General features: G+C 42.3%; 1 protein-coding gene across 8 annotated transcripts in view; it reads left to right on the forward strand.

The window, feature by feature from the left end:
* The first annotated feature begins 7287 nt into the window (after nt 1-7287).
* Nucleotides 7288-16083, forward strand: part of FER (FER tyrosine kinase) — a 201388-nt gene continuing 192592 nt past the window's right edge. The window contains exons 1-3 of one of the 8 annotated variants that reach the window (XM_040540452.1): nt 7375-7397; nt 11204-11382; nt 12061-12211. The gene's annotated coding sequence lies outside the window, so the exon portion shown is untranslated. Of the gene's footprint in view, nt 7398-7802; nt 10647-11203; nt 11383-12060; nt 12212-16083 lie in introns of those variants that run through there. The other 7 variants (XM_040540450.1, XM_040540455.1, XM_040540456.1 and 4 more) reach the window with 7 other exon arrangements.

A 16083-nucleotide genomic window follows, 5' to 3' on the forward strand; every position in this document is an offset into this window, starting at 1 on the left:
TTAAGGTTCTGTCTACGTTTTGTACATAAAACGAAGATCCAGTCTTTTATTGTACCTGTTAACTAGAGCATATAATCTCCCACTTCACAGCACTTGGTCTTTGAAACCAGAAAAATCTGGGCTGAGATGGTACAAATAGATATATTAATTTATTTGAAGTACATTAAAAGCTAACACATAAAGCAGTTTATCTGTATCAAATCTTTCTTTGCTTATTCATAAAAATGGGAAAACAAACTTAAAAAAAATACTTATACTTAAATTGTCCTGAGATTTTATGCACAAGTGATAGATAAAATAATTCAGTTTAAAGTCAGCTAATGCATAATTTCATTTTTATGAACAGTTAAGCCACAGATCAGATAATTCTTACAAGAAGTCATTATGATAAAGAAAATGATGCCAATCCTTGACATCAGTGAGGTTAAAACAAAAGTAAAGTAACTTAACTCCAAACAGGTGGAATAACAACTTGGTTGCTAGGTCTAGGGAGAGATCTAGAGGAAGAGTTGCATTTATTGGTACAGTAACTCCAAGAAACATTGCTCTTCAGCATTCACCTCTGAAGATGTCAAGTCACTCAACCTGCCGAGTTGCTGTGGATACGTCCTAAATGCTTCTCCTTAAAGAAAAGACACAGAAGAGATGTGTAGTCTTATAAACTCTCCCTTCTTTTTCCTGTCTGCCTTCGTGTGTATTTTCAAGGTAATCAAGATGTTGGCCTTTATCTTTTCCTATAGAATTACCTTGAGCTGCTGCTTTCATTTTGGAAAGACCACTGCCCTTCACCATAGTAGGCATAATCATAACCTGTTCAGATGGATTAAATCATCTTACTCTGAAAGGAAAATGCCAACATCTTAAAGCAAAGGCTCAACTTCTGGTTCATGGATCAACAAGTCCCATTTTAAAGATTTTGTTTGTTTGTTTGCAGGTTTTTATTTAAGCTTATCTGTTTTGTTCACAATGTAATCCTACCCTCATTTGTGTCAGCATGAGCTAGGGCAGTAGCATATTGCAGCACAGGAAAAAGAATGTGCATCGTGGGAGCGAGGCAGGAATACATTAAAATGGAGTTTTAATTCAAGGTGTTTTTTTTTTTTTTTTTTTTTTTTTTTTTTTTTAACACAATGACAACTGTTTCATCCATTTATAGAGCTGTACACACAGTGAGGCATATACAGTAGTTCAGCATGTGTGTTACACTACACTACTCTCTTCTCTTCAGAGTAGACATGGCAGTGACCAAATACACTGAAAAAGAGAGGGATTTCCTAACTGTGGCATGGGAGGCTAGCAAGACTTCATCAAGGAGGTAATCTCAGGCTGCCACTTTAGGAACTGAACTCTCTGGTGGCAGTAATAGGCCGAGGTGTTGCCACACTCATCCCCCTTCCCTGACTGCTCACTCCTAGGCTTGTGTGGCTGAGCGTGCTGGACTGATGAGTTGTCTGGCTGTGCAGTTAACCAGGCAGAAACACACATCTGGTTTGGGAAAGCATGGCAATACATATAAAAAATTATGTATGTACAGACTGTTTAGAAGTGATATCAGGACTATTTTTTTTAAGCTGGGTTGTTTCCCTTACCAACCTCACAGAACAGCTGCATATATGTTCTGTGGGCAGAAGTGAGGGAACAAGCGTGCTGAAGACTGAGGAAAGGAATATGTGGTAGTAAAAGTGCTGGTAGAGGGTGCAATACTGACCTAAGGTATTGTACCCAGAGACTTCACATCATGAGTGTACAGTCTGAGAGGAAACATCAACAGAAACCTCAGTGTGCTCAGACCAGGAAGTTTCTGCACTGTGTGAATCATAAATACTTGCAGTGTTTCAGTCCAGATTAACTAAGCAGCAAGATAAAAATCCCAGGACTTTCAAGGAGAGACATTTAGCTGAGACAGTATTATTATTCCGCAAGTTCAGGAGTAATAACTACCTCTTCAGTCACCAACGGAAGGGAAACTAGAAACAATTTTTCAGAGCAGATTGCACAATTTTTTTTCAGGAGCAGAATATTACAGAGTAGCAATGCTTGCTCCATAGAGCTAGAGGTGGGAAAACAGAAACCGAAAACATTGTATCAGTCTGCAAAACCATCTGATGTATATGATAAAACTGGGGCTTGTCCCACCAGTAATGGGGGCCCAGTGTTTGTAATGACTTGACATAAGCCCTGTAAATAATTTTGAAATTGGTCTAAGTGGATATAGGAGTGTATCCATAAGGCTTCTGAGAGCTTTTGTCCCCTCCCTTATCACTAGTTGGTGCAGTGCATCATTTAGATTCCAGATTTAGACTACAGCTGTGTCTGTTCCAGGAGTTGAACAGCACATCTGTGAGCACCTTTTAGGTTGCAGCCTATGACTCTAATTAATGATAACAGCAGTAAATTTATCAGGAATTTAAAAAGCCTTAGGAAATCAGAGGTTTGAATGCTCGTCCTTAGCTACAGGTTATGTCTGGCTCTCCATTACGTGCATGTTTTCTATTCAGGCACTAGCAAGAATCACTAGCTCCTTTTAAGAGTGAACCATGCCTTCAATTCTCTCAAATTGCTGGTAATCTTCCTTTATGACTTCTGAGTTCCTTCAGGTCTTTGAAATTAGACAGAACTTGCTCGCTTTTATTCTTCTGGCGTGGCTAAGGCTCCAAGTGTGAATTCTCTCTAAGAAGTTCTGTTGCAGAGTCCATCTTGCATGCAACTGAAAAATAAATTGTACATTTTCAATGTACATGTGCCTGCCTACATGTACATGTACATACATATATACAGAAATATATCATATTTATGTACATATATATGGAAATTTGTCTCATACCTACATATACATGACAAATATTTCCTTCTGCTAATCCCACCATCTTCTATTTGGCTGCCATGCCCTTAGAGAGGCAATTATTCAAAGTAATGTATAAATGGTTAGAAAAGTAATAGTAGGTACTAGGATTTAGTAATGCATACTTGCACCATAGCTTATGATTGGGAAAACCCTGTTGGGTTATTCAAAGGAAATCTCCAGGATCTTTAAGCACAAAATGTGTGGTTTTAAATAGCACAGCGTAGACTTGAAAAGGGTCTGAAGGCAGCACTAGTCAGATCGTGGTGTTGTCATAGCAACAGACATTGAAATTCAAAATACGAAGTACAAAATGGGGGTGGGAGAAAAAGAAGGGTAGAGAACAGAAAAATATCAAGTAATCGTGAAAATCTTTAAAAAGAATATGAAAATTAAACTTTAATGACCAACGGTGGAAATAATTAAAATATGCTTATTCTGCATGCTATTATTAGCATCTGTTTACCTTTTCCATGCAACAATTTGAAAATGCTCTATAAATATTAACAATCTTGCCTTCTAACATCCCTCAAGGAAAGTATTAAAGTTACTATTTATAGATAGAAATACTGAGGCAGAGAGAGAGAGAGAGAGAGAGCTTTGCTCAAGTTGAATGTCTAAGGCAGAGGTGAAAAGAAAAAGTTCAGCTGGTTGCTCTGCTCTGCACTCACATGCTCTTCGTTTTATTGCTTTAGCATGCCTGGGTTTTATGATGTTATTCTGTAGATATGTAATAGAAGAACCAGAGTAATTTTTGTGCCTTTTAATAACAGTGGTAGTAACTGTATCTGATGCAAAAGCTCCAGTGCTTTTACACTTTCGTTTGCTTAGTTATTTAAATCCCTCTACTGTATTTTGTTGTAAGAATAGTGATAGTGAATAAGGAAAGAATGAGTAAAATGGTAAACTTCTTTTTTTTTTTTTTTTAATTTCACAAGATGTACAACAGTTCAGAAAAAGGTACTCATTCATGCCTAACTCATCAAGGAACTGCAGTAAATCTAACTCAACAGGAAAGAATTAATATGACCTTTTGGGGGATCAAGGAATCTTATTGTTGGTCAAAAGCCTGAGATTACTGGGGATTTTTTTTCTTAACTTATTATTTTTATCCCTCACAGACATCTCTTTGCAATATTTTATTCCGAGTATACTTCTGTAACAACTCCCCTGTATTACTGAATTGTGTATAATAGAATTCTTAAGTATATCCAGGAGATGTTTTTGATGTTGAATTTTGCAATCACTTCCTCTTTACTTTAGTATTTTGGAGGAGTGATAATGAGGATCTTTCCCTCTGTCTCTTTCCTACATTTATATTTCCCTTCCAGGCATGTAATTTAATTCAAAGTTGCTATCATTCTTGAAGTAATATAATGCTACGGTATCTGTCCCCTAAGAATAATTTTAAGGTTTTTCAACATGAATATCGACAGTATAAGGCAGATAACTTGCACGTTGCGTTCAGGAATTTTAGGCAATGAGCCATAAACAAAGAAATTTGATAAAGGTAGAAAAGAAGCATTCAAAATTATGAAAATGTGCTGACTGAACTATAGACTGGCAATGTACCAGAAGAGCTGCAGCAAACAGAAGAACAAAAAGAAAAAGACTCCTGAAACCTGGAGCTTGACAGAGTAGGACAAGACTTTCACCATTTAAGAAGTAAATCCCCTGGGATTTGTAGTGTCACAGTCACTGAAAATTCTCTGGTAATTAGGAAGCTAGCAAACATAAAAGCATGAGTTCACAGAAGATGAGTCATGCAAGAGGCGAAGACAGACCTGGGATACTAAACTGAATTCTTCGTGTATTTTTCCTGGACGGCTATTATTGTTCCATCCAGTTTGGCAATGAAGTGCTCTGTCTGGTGGGTGTTGAGGTGCAGCACCACAGGCTTCAGCATTTGTCCAGGTGCTCACCAAGCTCCTCAGGTGCTGTCTGTATTTTGCAATTGGGTCTGAAGCCGTGCTTCACCGCTGCCATTGTCCATACTGGCAGGTTTAAGGTACTAATGCTAATCAGTTTTGCTTTAGCATGAAAGTAGAGGTTTAACTTGTGTGGGAGCGAAGGGGAGAAACTGAAAGACAGTATGCTTAACGATTTTGAGAGATGTGCTGAAGCAAGAGCTTTTTCATTTCCCTAACACTTTTTTTCTCCTTTGGATACTTCCAGGAATCAGCTCCTCTGCTTCCAGTGGGCCCTGGCTCAGGCCAGGCAAAGTAGGGCAGAGGAGATCATGGATGGGGCTGAATGGAGGAATGGCTGTGGAACCGGAAGACTTGGGTGGGGAAGACAGAAGAGGAATAGCATCCTGGTAGGAATAAAGTTGTTAATTTTGGCTTTTAATTGCAAGTGCTAATGTACTTCTAATGCTTTCACATTCAATTATTGCTTGTAATTTCTAAATAAAATTAGCAATTTGAATTTCAAACTAACTTACATATGTTTGCACTATACTGCTGGGACTGTAGTAAAGTCCTACCCCCTTTTTTCTCATATTTGTTTAATAAACATATGAAAGGTTTGAAAATTAAAACTTACTACAAAAGGGAACAAAGATTCCTTTCTTCCTCAAAAGCCAAGGTAGTTCTTCATTGAGTTTTCAAAATTTCAGCAGAAGACTAAAATAAAATCTCCTCTCCTCCCCACCCCGCCCCTCCCCCGCCCCTCCCCGCCCCGCCCCTCCCCGCCCCTCCCCGCCCCTCCCCTTCCCTTCCCTTCCCTTCCCTTCCCTTCCCTTCCCTTCCCTTCCCTTCCCTTCCCTTCCCTTCCCTTCCCTTCCCCAGTACAATAGGATATGTATGAATACAGCTGAAACCAGGCAAATTAAGGCTCTTTATCTGTCATAAAAACCTATCGTTGATGATCTATTATATCAAATTGAGTATTGTCATCTAAATTAAGATTTCCTATCCCAAATATTCAATTGTTGAAAAGTATCCAAAGGTAAAATACATCTTAAAAAACCAAGCAAACAAATGAACAAACAAAACAGCAACAACAACAACAACAAAAACACTTCTTACTGCAAATTAAATAGCTTTTGCCTTTCTTCTCTGTGTTGTACTAGTCTTACGCAATGTGGCTTCTAAAAGCAGGTAGGTTTCAATATTGCAATGAGGTGCATATGGATGAGGTTTCTCACATGATACGTAAATAAAGGAAAACATTATTTGCATAGGATGTTTTGGGAGAAAAAAGTGTAAATGGCTTACACAGAGATAGAAAAGTAAATGTAGCATAGTTTCACTAATGTTTTTTATACATGGTCTAAAAATGAATTCAAGGCCAAGAAGCCTTGTTTTGGGATACGGCTGCTCTGCCTGTGTCCTGTTTTTCAGACTCTATCCTAAATACCAGCTACTGGCTACCACTTGAAAAAGGATTTGTTTGTAACTCTAATCTAACCTGTTATGGTGGTTCCTCTGTGTGTATTGTATTATCAGACCTTGTTACTACTACTTAATTAAATTGAATTTGTTTGCTTTAAAAACAATCTGATAAAAAAAGACAATATACAACACTTCAACATTCATGAAGTTTCCCCAGACCTCTTAAGCTAGTATCACAGTAATGGCTCTTTTTTTTTTTTTTTTTTTTTCTATTTGTTTGCTGTTGCTTGTTACCTGTTCCTGCTGCTAATCTCTCCGGGTGACAAAGCACCAGAACTCTGTCTGCCCATAAACTGCAATGCCCACGAGCCATTTCCCCAGGATTTGCTGTATTTCAGTTGCATACATTTCTTTCAGGTTCTCACCTGTACTTCTGTGATCAGAGATTAAAGCAGAAAAATTACACGAATGCATTAAACCTGGTGTGGAATATAGCTTAGTGTTGTAATTATGCAGATACCCCCCTCCAGCCACTAAGGCTTGAATTTTATACTTTTCCATTCTCCAGCAACTTTTGAAGGAACATTTGAAGGAACTTTTAAAGGTATTTTTGAGGGAACTTTTGAAGGGACTTCTGAAAACTGGGTGGTAAATGTAAACTTGATTGCCAAAAACAAGCCCTAAACTTGTTTTCTGAGGATATTTGGGAAGGCCGGGAGTGATGGCAGAGTTGTGACAGCGAGAGCATGCTTGGTGAAAACATGGAGAAGCTCATCTGGGCGTGCAGGAGCCATTTATTTTTATTTTTATTTTTGTTTTAATTTTTTTAATTTTAATTTTAATTTTTATTTTTATTCAGCAGGGACCGCGTTCCCTGGAGCACCGCGCTCCACCCGGGCCAGCGCCCGGCGTGGCAGAGCCGCGCCTCGGCGGCCCTGGAGCGTCTCCAGGGCAACTCCCGCGCCGCGTGGGGGCAACGCACCCCACCCCTCGCCCCGCCCCCTCGCCCCTCCCAGCCAATCGCCTCTCCTCTCCCATCCGAGGGGCGGCAGCGGCGTCGCGTCTCCCGCTCTCCGATTGGCCGCCGTCCGCCGCGCGTCACCGGCGGGCGGGGAGCGCCGGAGAGGTACCGAGCGGCCGGGCGCTGATTGGCCGGCGCGCGTCACGTGGCGCTGGAGGGGCCGTGACGCCCGCCGCGGCGGAGGGGCTCGGCTTGTCAGGTAGGTGCGGGCCGTGCGCGCCGCCGACGCCGCGCCGCCGACCAGGCGCGTGCCCGCGCCACCCGGCACCGGCGGCGGAGCCGCGCCTGGGGGGGGCGGGGGGCGCCGGTCCCGCCCCGGGGGGCGCCGGGGCCGTGCCACCGCCCGTAGGCCCGGCGCCGGGCTTCACCTGCGGGCGGGGCGGTGGCGGCTCCGCGCTTCCCTCCCGCTGCGGCGGTGGCGGCATCCGGCCTCCCTCCGGCCTCCCTCAGGGCTCCCCCCGCGGCCGGGCGGCGGCGGCTGCGGCGGTTGCGGCCGCGCTGAGGCGGCTCCGCCCCGGCCGGGCCCGCAGGCGGCGGCTGCTGCCGGGAGCGGGGTGTGGGGGGCGGGCAGGGGCTTGGCAGCGCGGTGCGGCGCGTTGCGGGATTAGCGGGCCGGGAAAGGCCCGGTAACAAAGGGGTGCGCCCAGGGGAGGGGGGAGCTGGTGCACAGGGGCGGCCCGAGGGGGTCTGAACGCAGGGCGGGTTGCGGTGGTGAAGCGTTACGTGCTGGAGAGTGTTTAACTGAGCAAAAGCTCTCGCAGTTATCTCCGAGGTCCTTCCCCGCTTCCCCACAAGTACAACTTCATGTCACGAGTGAGCCTGCCAAAGGAGGGCTCTTCTCCAGTTGACATCTGGGCTGCCAGTGTGCAAAGCGGTCGTCTAAAGTCACTCCGACAAGGCACTCGAAAGGAAACACAGGCTGGAAAAGGGCTGGGCAGATTTAAAGTGGGAGAGAAGGAACAGTGGGCCTTCTGTAGGAGAGGGGATGAGGCAGCGTTTGCTGCTCTGGAACAGGAGATCCAACACAGGGAAGCAAGAGGGAGCAACCATGGGTCACACTGCGTGCGGGCGGCGTCGCCTTGCTCCTTTCTGTAAGCGCAAACACCCAGGTGAGCACCTTGCACAGAAAAGGGCTCTGTCGATGCAAGGCAGGTCTGTCCTAGACCCCATCCTGGGGCAGGCCTCCTGCTTTGCCCTCACTGAGCCCCCCATGGCCCCTCCTGGGTGCTCTGTGGGCCGGGAGCTGTGGTGTCAGCCGGGAGGCAGAGGAAGCTGGCAGCCGTCCCGGGGCTGCTCCATAGAAGGAGATGGGCTAGCTGCGTGAGGTCATCGCTTCTCCGGGAGGAGGCTTTCTCCAGCGAGAGGGAAGTGGGTCTCGCAGAAGGAAAGGGGATCCTGCTGCCCTGGCGAAGGAGGAGCCGCAAGAGCAGAGCTGGAGCTTGTTCCTGCAGGAAGTAAACTGACCGTGCGCTCTTATCGTGAGATAAAGAAAGCTGTCCACTTTGTGCTGCTTAATTACAGTTTTCGTGTGCTTGCATGATAAAAGTGGATTTAATAATCCTCCCCCAATGAAGTTTTTTTGTGCAGGAGAGAAAGAAGTGGTTGAGTATTCAGCGTTTTATTAAGGAGTCCAAGGGATTTAAAATACCGTGTATGCAAGGACGCTTGTTTCTGCTGTGTAACACTTGCATTAGGTAGCTGCAGCATCTTTGGAACGATTTGGTTTGGAAACTTTTATAGTGAATCGCTGGAACTCTTAGCTTTGTTTCCAGGGTTCGAGAGAAGATGGTTACCTTTATTTTTAAGAGCTGCATCTGTAGTGGATCATAATGTACAGGAAGTTGTGGAAGTACTTAAAAAGCATCAAGGGTGTATCTAAAATGCCTTTTTTTCCTCCTTTTTCACTTTTTTCTTTTTAGGACAGCTTCTTGTGATAGGGAATTTGGATTCCCATCGTTATATTTCAGGGCATGACTGTAATTTGTTTTTCAAAAATAGTTTCACCAAGTTTAAATGCAGAGTTCAGGTTGGTTTCAAGTGCAGTGAGTCTAAAGCAATAAAGATTTTGTAAGCCCTGGGTGTTCCCTTGGGTGATGATAAATTCCCAATAAATTTGCACTTAGTGCTGTTACTAACCCGAGTGACCGAGTATGTACCTCATAACATCCTTCTTCTCCTTTGGATCTCAGATCTGTTTTCTGTACAGTCACCGGTTTCCTTTGCAGAGCTGCCTTTCTGCACACGCTGAAGGGAAGGTGCCAGGTGGTTTAACTGTGATTTCCAACTTTCTTTCCCACATCTGAGCCTGTTGCTGACTGGCACGCTGCGCACGTATGAGTGGTGCGGCTGTGCGCAGGGACAGCTCTCCGTGCTCATAGCTGCCCAGTGATTCGGTGACTGTTCTCTTGCCAGTGGTCCTCTTTTCTCAGAATTCCTTGTCTTCAAAACGGGTTAGTCAGCTTGTATGAGCATAGACGTGAGTAAGAAACCAGAACTATGGTGTGAACTTGCACCTTGAGCAGCCAGGGCATTTTGTTAGGCTTTCTGATGCGATCCCTCTTCTTTTCTGCTGAGGGGAGAGCTACCGCTTGGGCCAGATCTCGCACTTAGGTTCGTGTTTGCCTGAAAGTGGCACAACAGTAGTAGTTACGTACTGTGAGATGTTTCTGTGACACCTCTGTATAGCGACAGTGACGTGAAACTTTCAACTGCTAAAGGAAAAATAAAAATAATGCTGCCCGTGTACTCAGTCTGCCATTTAGGTATGCTTTACAGTGTTGCTTTCATGATAATGTAATCCATTTGGAACCCCAGTCTCATTAGCTGTCAGTAATGAAAATACTTAATGAGTAACTGCGTAATAGTTTATAATGTGTTATGCATTTGTCTGTATGGTGTTCAGATCTTGATCTGAAAACTGTCCTTTCACAAGGTCTCTTGTAATATTCATCATTAAATATCAGTGCCTCCCAAACTTTATTTCATATTATGGCTTTGGAAATTATTTATTTAAACAGAAAGAGCTGAGGCATTAAGAAATTAAGCCTAAGCATCAAAATAAATTACCAGAATTAAGACCAAATGAAAAATCAATTACCTTCTAAGTAGGAGCAACGTGTGAAAAGTTTGTGAATTGTTTAGCATTACGTAAGAACTCTTCAGCAGAAGCAGAAATGGAATCCAGGGTAGTATTAAAGTGCATTAATCATGAGTCCTTTGTTCCCTGAATTGCCTGTTTAGAAACTGGGAGACGTAAAATTACAGCAATGGGTGTGATGGATTTGTGAAGATGAGCCCCTCTGACAGAATGCTGAATCATCCCCGGAGCACTCCATCCTTTGTAATAAATGAGTCAGGCGTTTATGGAGAAAAGCACTGTGGAAGTAATTACACGATCACATAATGCATATTCCAAAGAGGGTGGCATTTAGGTTTTCATCCTCAATTTGTGAATCTCTTAATTTCAGTACTTGATTTGTCAGCTTTGCTGCTTTTCTCCAGCACTGTTTATGCGTGACTGTTTGCTTTAGAAAAACCAGAAAATCGCATTCCATACATTAACAGCATATTAATGACGAACAGTGGTTCGTCATCATATTTATAGTGTTTGCTGTTTGAGCTGAGAATGGCAATAGTAAGTAGTTTTTCTCTGTACAATACAGACCAGACTGGGATGAGTATTAAGAATATTACTTTTATGAGTATTTAATAAAGGCAGGAATACTTTTGTTAAATATTCGGTGCTGTAATACCCAGATGATAGTGGTTCAGTTACTGCTGGTGGTGTCAGCTGATGAGTACATCACAGAATTTACCCTTGGTGAACCTATGAAAAAATAAGAGTATGGTCTTAGCATAACCCTGCTTAATCTTTGAATACTTGAAGCTTGTCATACTATGCAATTTTGTATTTTTTTTAATAATGTAGTTAGTGTAGTGTATTGCCACTGGCTCTGTTAAAATACAGCTTTTGTGTATATTTTTCTTTATTTTTATTTTTTTCAGGGAGCATCTGACTTCCTAGTGCATTCTGCTTTGAAATGTTTGAGTGTAAGATAGTATCCCACAGTACCTGTGTCACAAATAAGTTTGGGGAGTTCCAGATAAAGGGAGCAGCGAAATAAGGTGGCTAAGTTTTAAAAATGTGACAGCTTGAATAATTATACCAAACACTGTGAATAAAGGTATTTAAAAACCATTGTCCTGTCCCTTCAGCGGACTGTTGTGGGAAATGCATTTGTAGCCAATTTTAAGGAAAATCACTCAGCTTTGGAGCTTGCTACTACTAATGAGAAAATATAAAGTGTGGGAGCAGAAGAACACACGCTTGCTTTTTTTTTTGTTTGTTATATTTCTTGTATGTTGAGACTGTGAATGGTGTCCTTTCTCCGAAGGAGAATATCTTTTCCACCATTTCTGTAATATGTTTATCAGTTCAGAAGATGTGGTAACTAAAGTTCAGCAGATAAAAGGAAGTGCTCAATTCGCCAAATACACAAAAGTGTTGACAGTTGAAATGTGCAGTTGAGAAAGCAAAGAGTTATAAAGAGTTAAAGAGCTGTAACAAAGATACAGAAAGGCCTTTTAATACACAGTTCTGCCTTTTGGACTAGGCCAGTGTTGAAATCAGAGTGGGAAATCCCTCATCAGTGAATGTGTTAAGTAAACCTGAAGCTGCTAGATTAACAAATTTAGTTGGCATCCAGATGATGTAATTTATCCAAATTATTATTATTATTTTTAATGTGAGGAGGTAATTATATCCTTATTCAGGTCAAAAATGTCAGCTTTATTTGATCCTCACCTTCCTCTTGGTTCTGCATGCATTCTAACTTTGCTTTTGGTTTGTGTTCTGGAACCAGCTGGTACCCTCTGAAAGGAAACCTGCCCACGGCTGATGGGATTGTTTGCTCCAGGCTCTGCTCCATGCAGTATGGATGCACACTGCAGCAGATTTGTGTCCCGTGCAGAACAATCTTCCAGAAGTATCCCTGTGTGCATGTGTCCTCAAATGTAAGGCTTCCTGTTTATGCATAGCATGTAGTGTTGTGCTGATGTGCTGTGAGAGGGTGATCTCCTGTGTTACAGTTCTCCCTCAGAATCCCTCTGACCAAACCTCCCCAGGGGAGGCGGAGGCGGAGGCATTTGCAGCGTGGAAGCAGTTAGTCTGCTTTTGGAGGGCGAGAGATGTGAGCAGGCTAAATGCGAGAACATCTTTATCAGTTGATCTGGGTTGTGTCTGCAGTGTGGTCCATAAAGACGTTACAGATTTAGCTATTTCCAAAGCAGAGATTAAACAGATGGTTGTTAACATTCATCTTTACAACAGGCTGGCTCGTGTCCTACTACGTAGTTTTTCTCAGATTAAGTTGGGATTTCAGGTTTGAAGATGCAGTTAGTCAAGTTCCCTTGAAGTGTCCCAGAGTACAGTAAAGCAAGAATTCTGAGAAGAATTTAAGTAACTTGCATACAGTGCAAACGTTCTTATCTCCACACTTTTTTTTTCTGAAGATCTCCATGAATGGTTCTATGTCCTGAAGAACACTGGCCTCATAAATGAAAAAATAGCCGTTTGGTATCATTTCTGATAAGAATACTTTTGAGATGCAGAATGACAGACTGGAGTAACAAAAAAATAGAACGAAACCAAACTCAGTTATTCCAAATCTTATGTATGCAGATATATTTTCACGTGAAGAGTTCATGCATGTTTTTTTTTTTTTTTTCCTATGCACTTCAGCATTATTTTTCCAGAGTCCTAGGAGGTTAAACGTCCACAACTTGTTGCTGCTTGTTTTAACATCCATTAAAGCTTGGTTCATTTATACATTTTCTAATGAGAATAATACTTTTCAGAAGGAGCATGGTTTATAACTAGGAAGGCTGATGATATCCAAACCAAACTGACTGGTCTGAAAAGACAGGATGGGCTTTTTCATGTATCTGGAAGAGTTATATTCGTTATATTTGTAGATGGTATATATTAAAATTTGTTGCACATCTGAATTTGCACTGCAAGAACATTTAGAAGTTTCAGATGCCTGGTTCAATCATCTGTCTTTTGGGTGGCAGCCTTTATAGTGAGAATAACTTTTTCCTATCTAAAAGAAAGGGAGATCAGAGTGAACATATTTTAGGATGTGGAACATATGAGGGAAAAGCCATCAGATGAGGCACAGCAAATAAAAACTTTGGGCAACACCTTTTACTCAAGCACACTCTGTGTTTTATTTCCTGCAGTGTAACAGTCTGGAATATCAGCTGTTGGGAGGGGACTTTCTTCTTCCTGGACTCATGTTCCTCATGGGCTGGTTTTCTGTGCAGAATACCATGAGATTGAACTACTTTAAATGTGATATAACGGTGCCAAGGAAATAAGTGACCTCAAGAAGACTGAGTGAACTATGAATTAACTAGGCAGAGAGTTTAATGAACCAGAAGGATGTAATTAGTTTAATGAAGGAGGAAAGAAGCAGCAACAACCTGATCTTTTTTATTTTTTTTTCGAAGAGTGATAAGTACTTGGAACTAGACTGCTTTTCTCCTGAGGAGACCGGTACTGTCATTTATTACAGACTAATAGTAATTTAAAACAATTTAATCCAATTGTTTTGGCTGCAGGGAGAAATTCTAGATGATGTTGGGCCATAGGAAAAAATAATGCACTTGGGTCATAACAACCCCCTGCAGTGGTACAGGCTCAGGCAAGAGCATCTGGAAAGTTGCCCAGCAGAAAAGGACCTGGGGGTGCTGGCCGACAGCCAGCTGGACATGAGACAGCAGTGTGTCCAGGTGGCCAAGAAAGCCAATGGCATCCTGGCCTACATCACAAATCGTGTGGCCAGTGGGACTAGGGAAGGGTTTGTCCCCCTGTACATAGTGCTGCTGAGACTGCACCTCAAGTACTGTGTTCAGTTTTGGGCCCCTCACTACAAGAAGGACATCGACGTGCTGGAGGGTGTGTAGAGAAGGGCTGTGAAGCTGGTGAAAGGACTGGAGAACAAGACTTATGAGGAACAGCTGAGGGAACAGGGGTTGCTTAGTCTGGAGAAGAGGAGACTCATAGTGGGTGACCTCATTGCTCTCTACAGCTACCTGAAAGGAGGTTGCAGCAAGGAGGGAGTTGGTCTCCTCTCAGGTGACAGGAGATAGGACACAAGGCAACACTCTCAAGTTGCACCAGGGGAGGTTTAGATTGGACAGTAGGAAGTATTTATTCACAGTGGGGGTAGCCAAACATGGGAAGGGGCTGCCCAGGGAGGTGGTGGAGTCCTCATTCCTAGAGGTATTTAAGAGACGCAAGGACATGGCACTAAGGGACATGGTTTAGTGATGGGACTTGGTAGGTCAGGTCTGTGGTTGGACTTGATCGTGAAGGTATTTTACAACCTAGATGACTGTAATTCTATGATTCTAGGTAAATGAATATCAAGAAGTGAAACATTACCTGCAACTCCCTTCCAGCTAATGAAGATGATATCTAATAGCATGAAAGAAATTACTGAAGGAATACATAACTGCATAGACCAAACCATTAGTAAACAGCTATGTTTAATTTTAACATTGACTCATGCTGCCACTTTTCCTAGCAATTGTTTCCACATTCACTATTCATTAAAGGCAAGCCTCTTTAAAATGTGATACTTTAACTTGTCTTTTGTTGTTTTAGCTTGTTCAGAAATTTATATACTATATAAAATACACTTTAGAATGAGTGTGAGTCACTAACTAATGTGTCCATGTTTTTCAATTTGGGGCCAACTATTTGTAATTTCAGCATTTTAAGTTTCTTTGTAAAACTAGAACAATTCTGTCCTTTAGAAGATGGAAGTGTTATAACCTTAGAGCAGTAAGACTACTTCAGAAGACTACCAAAGACAGGAGAAATTAAAAATAAAAGACAATTGAATTAGTTATTTTTAGCCTAATACTTCTCTGTTACCTGTCAGACCACACCAGGCAGTGCTGTTGTTCATGATGTTAATATATCCATGTGAAGAGAGGAAATTTGGAATGGTGTTGGTACATGCTGGTGTTCAAGTTTCTTCCCTGCTAGAGCGGAATTAATTTTTGAGTGTGTAGGATATGTCTCGTGCAGGATGTATGTGAGACTTTATATGCACATAGAAAGAGCTGGGAGAGCCTGGTCCTTAGTTTGGGTTAATGCAGTTAGAAAAATGTGACAGGGACAGCTTTAGTTAAGCATTTTGTTCATCCAGCCTCTGAAATATACGAGAGTAAGAGTCTGTACTGAGAGACTGGAATTGTTCCTCAAAAGCTATGGAAACTCCCTATTCCAATTTTAGGTAAAAAAAGTGAACTAGCTGTGGTCAAAGGAAGACCACAGGAACACAATTGTAGAAGGAGAAGTTTTGCAGTGTGCTAGAACTTGTATGAGGGTTGGAGGTACTTGATCGTAGTATCAATTAGAATCACCCTTATCAGCCTCATTCTGCTCAATCTGTTTTTCTGTTAACATCTAGAGTGGAGATCGCTGTTGATCACTGCAGAATAGAGAGTTCAGTGAAAGTTCTTTGCTCAGGTCCTCTTTACTGAAGTTGTGCTTTCCTTTGTTGTTCCTTGCAGCCTGGAGCTTAATGTAAAGGAAGCTTAATTCCTGGAAAAATACAGGAAGAAGCCTTCCTTTACTTGTAAGTATGTGGAAGGTAGCAAAAAGCTAGGTGCAAATCCCCTTCGTGTGGGGTTGGCACGTTGTTTTGCAGGTGGCACTGCCTTTTTCAGAGTTAACAGGAGCACTACGCTGAGTCCTGAGGCGCAGTGGCAAGGTATGACTTGTGGCAGCCACCATAGCCCTGCTCTTTCTAACCTGTAGCTGCCTTCACCTTGTACTCTTCTGCCTGGTGAAATTGATCTCAAGCATCTTC

This window comes from Cygnus olor, chromosome Z (genome assembly GCF_009769625.2).
Source record: "Cygnus olor isolate bCygOlo1 chromosome Z, bCygOlo1.pri.v2, whole genome shotgun sequence".
NCBI lineage: Eukaryota > Metazoa > Chordata > Aves > Anseriformes > Anatidae > Cygnus > Cygnus olor.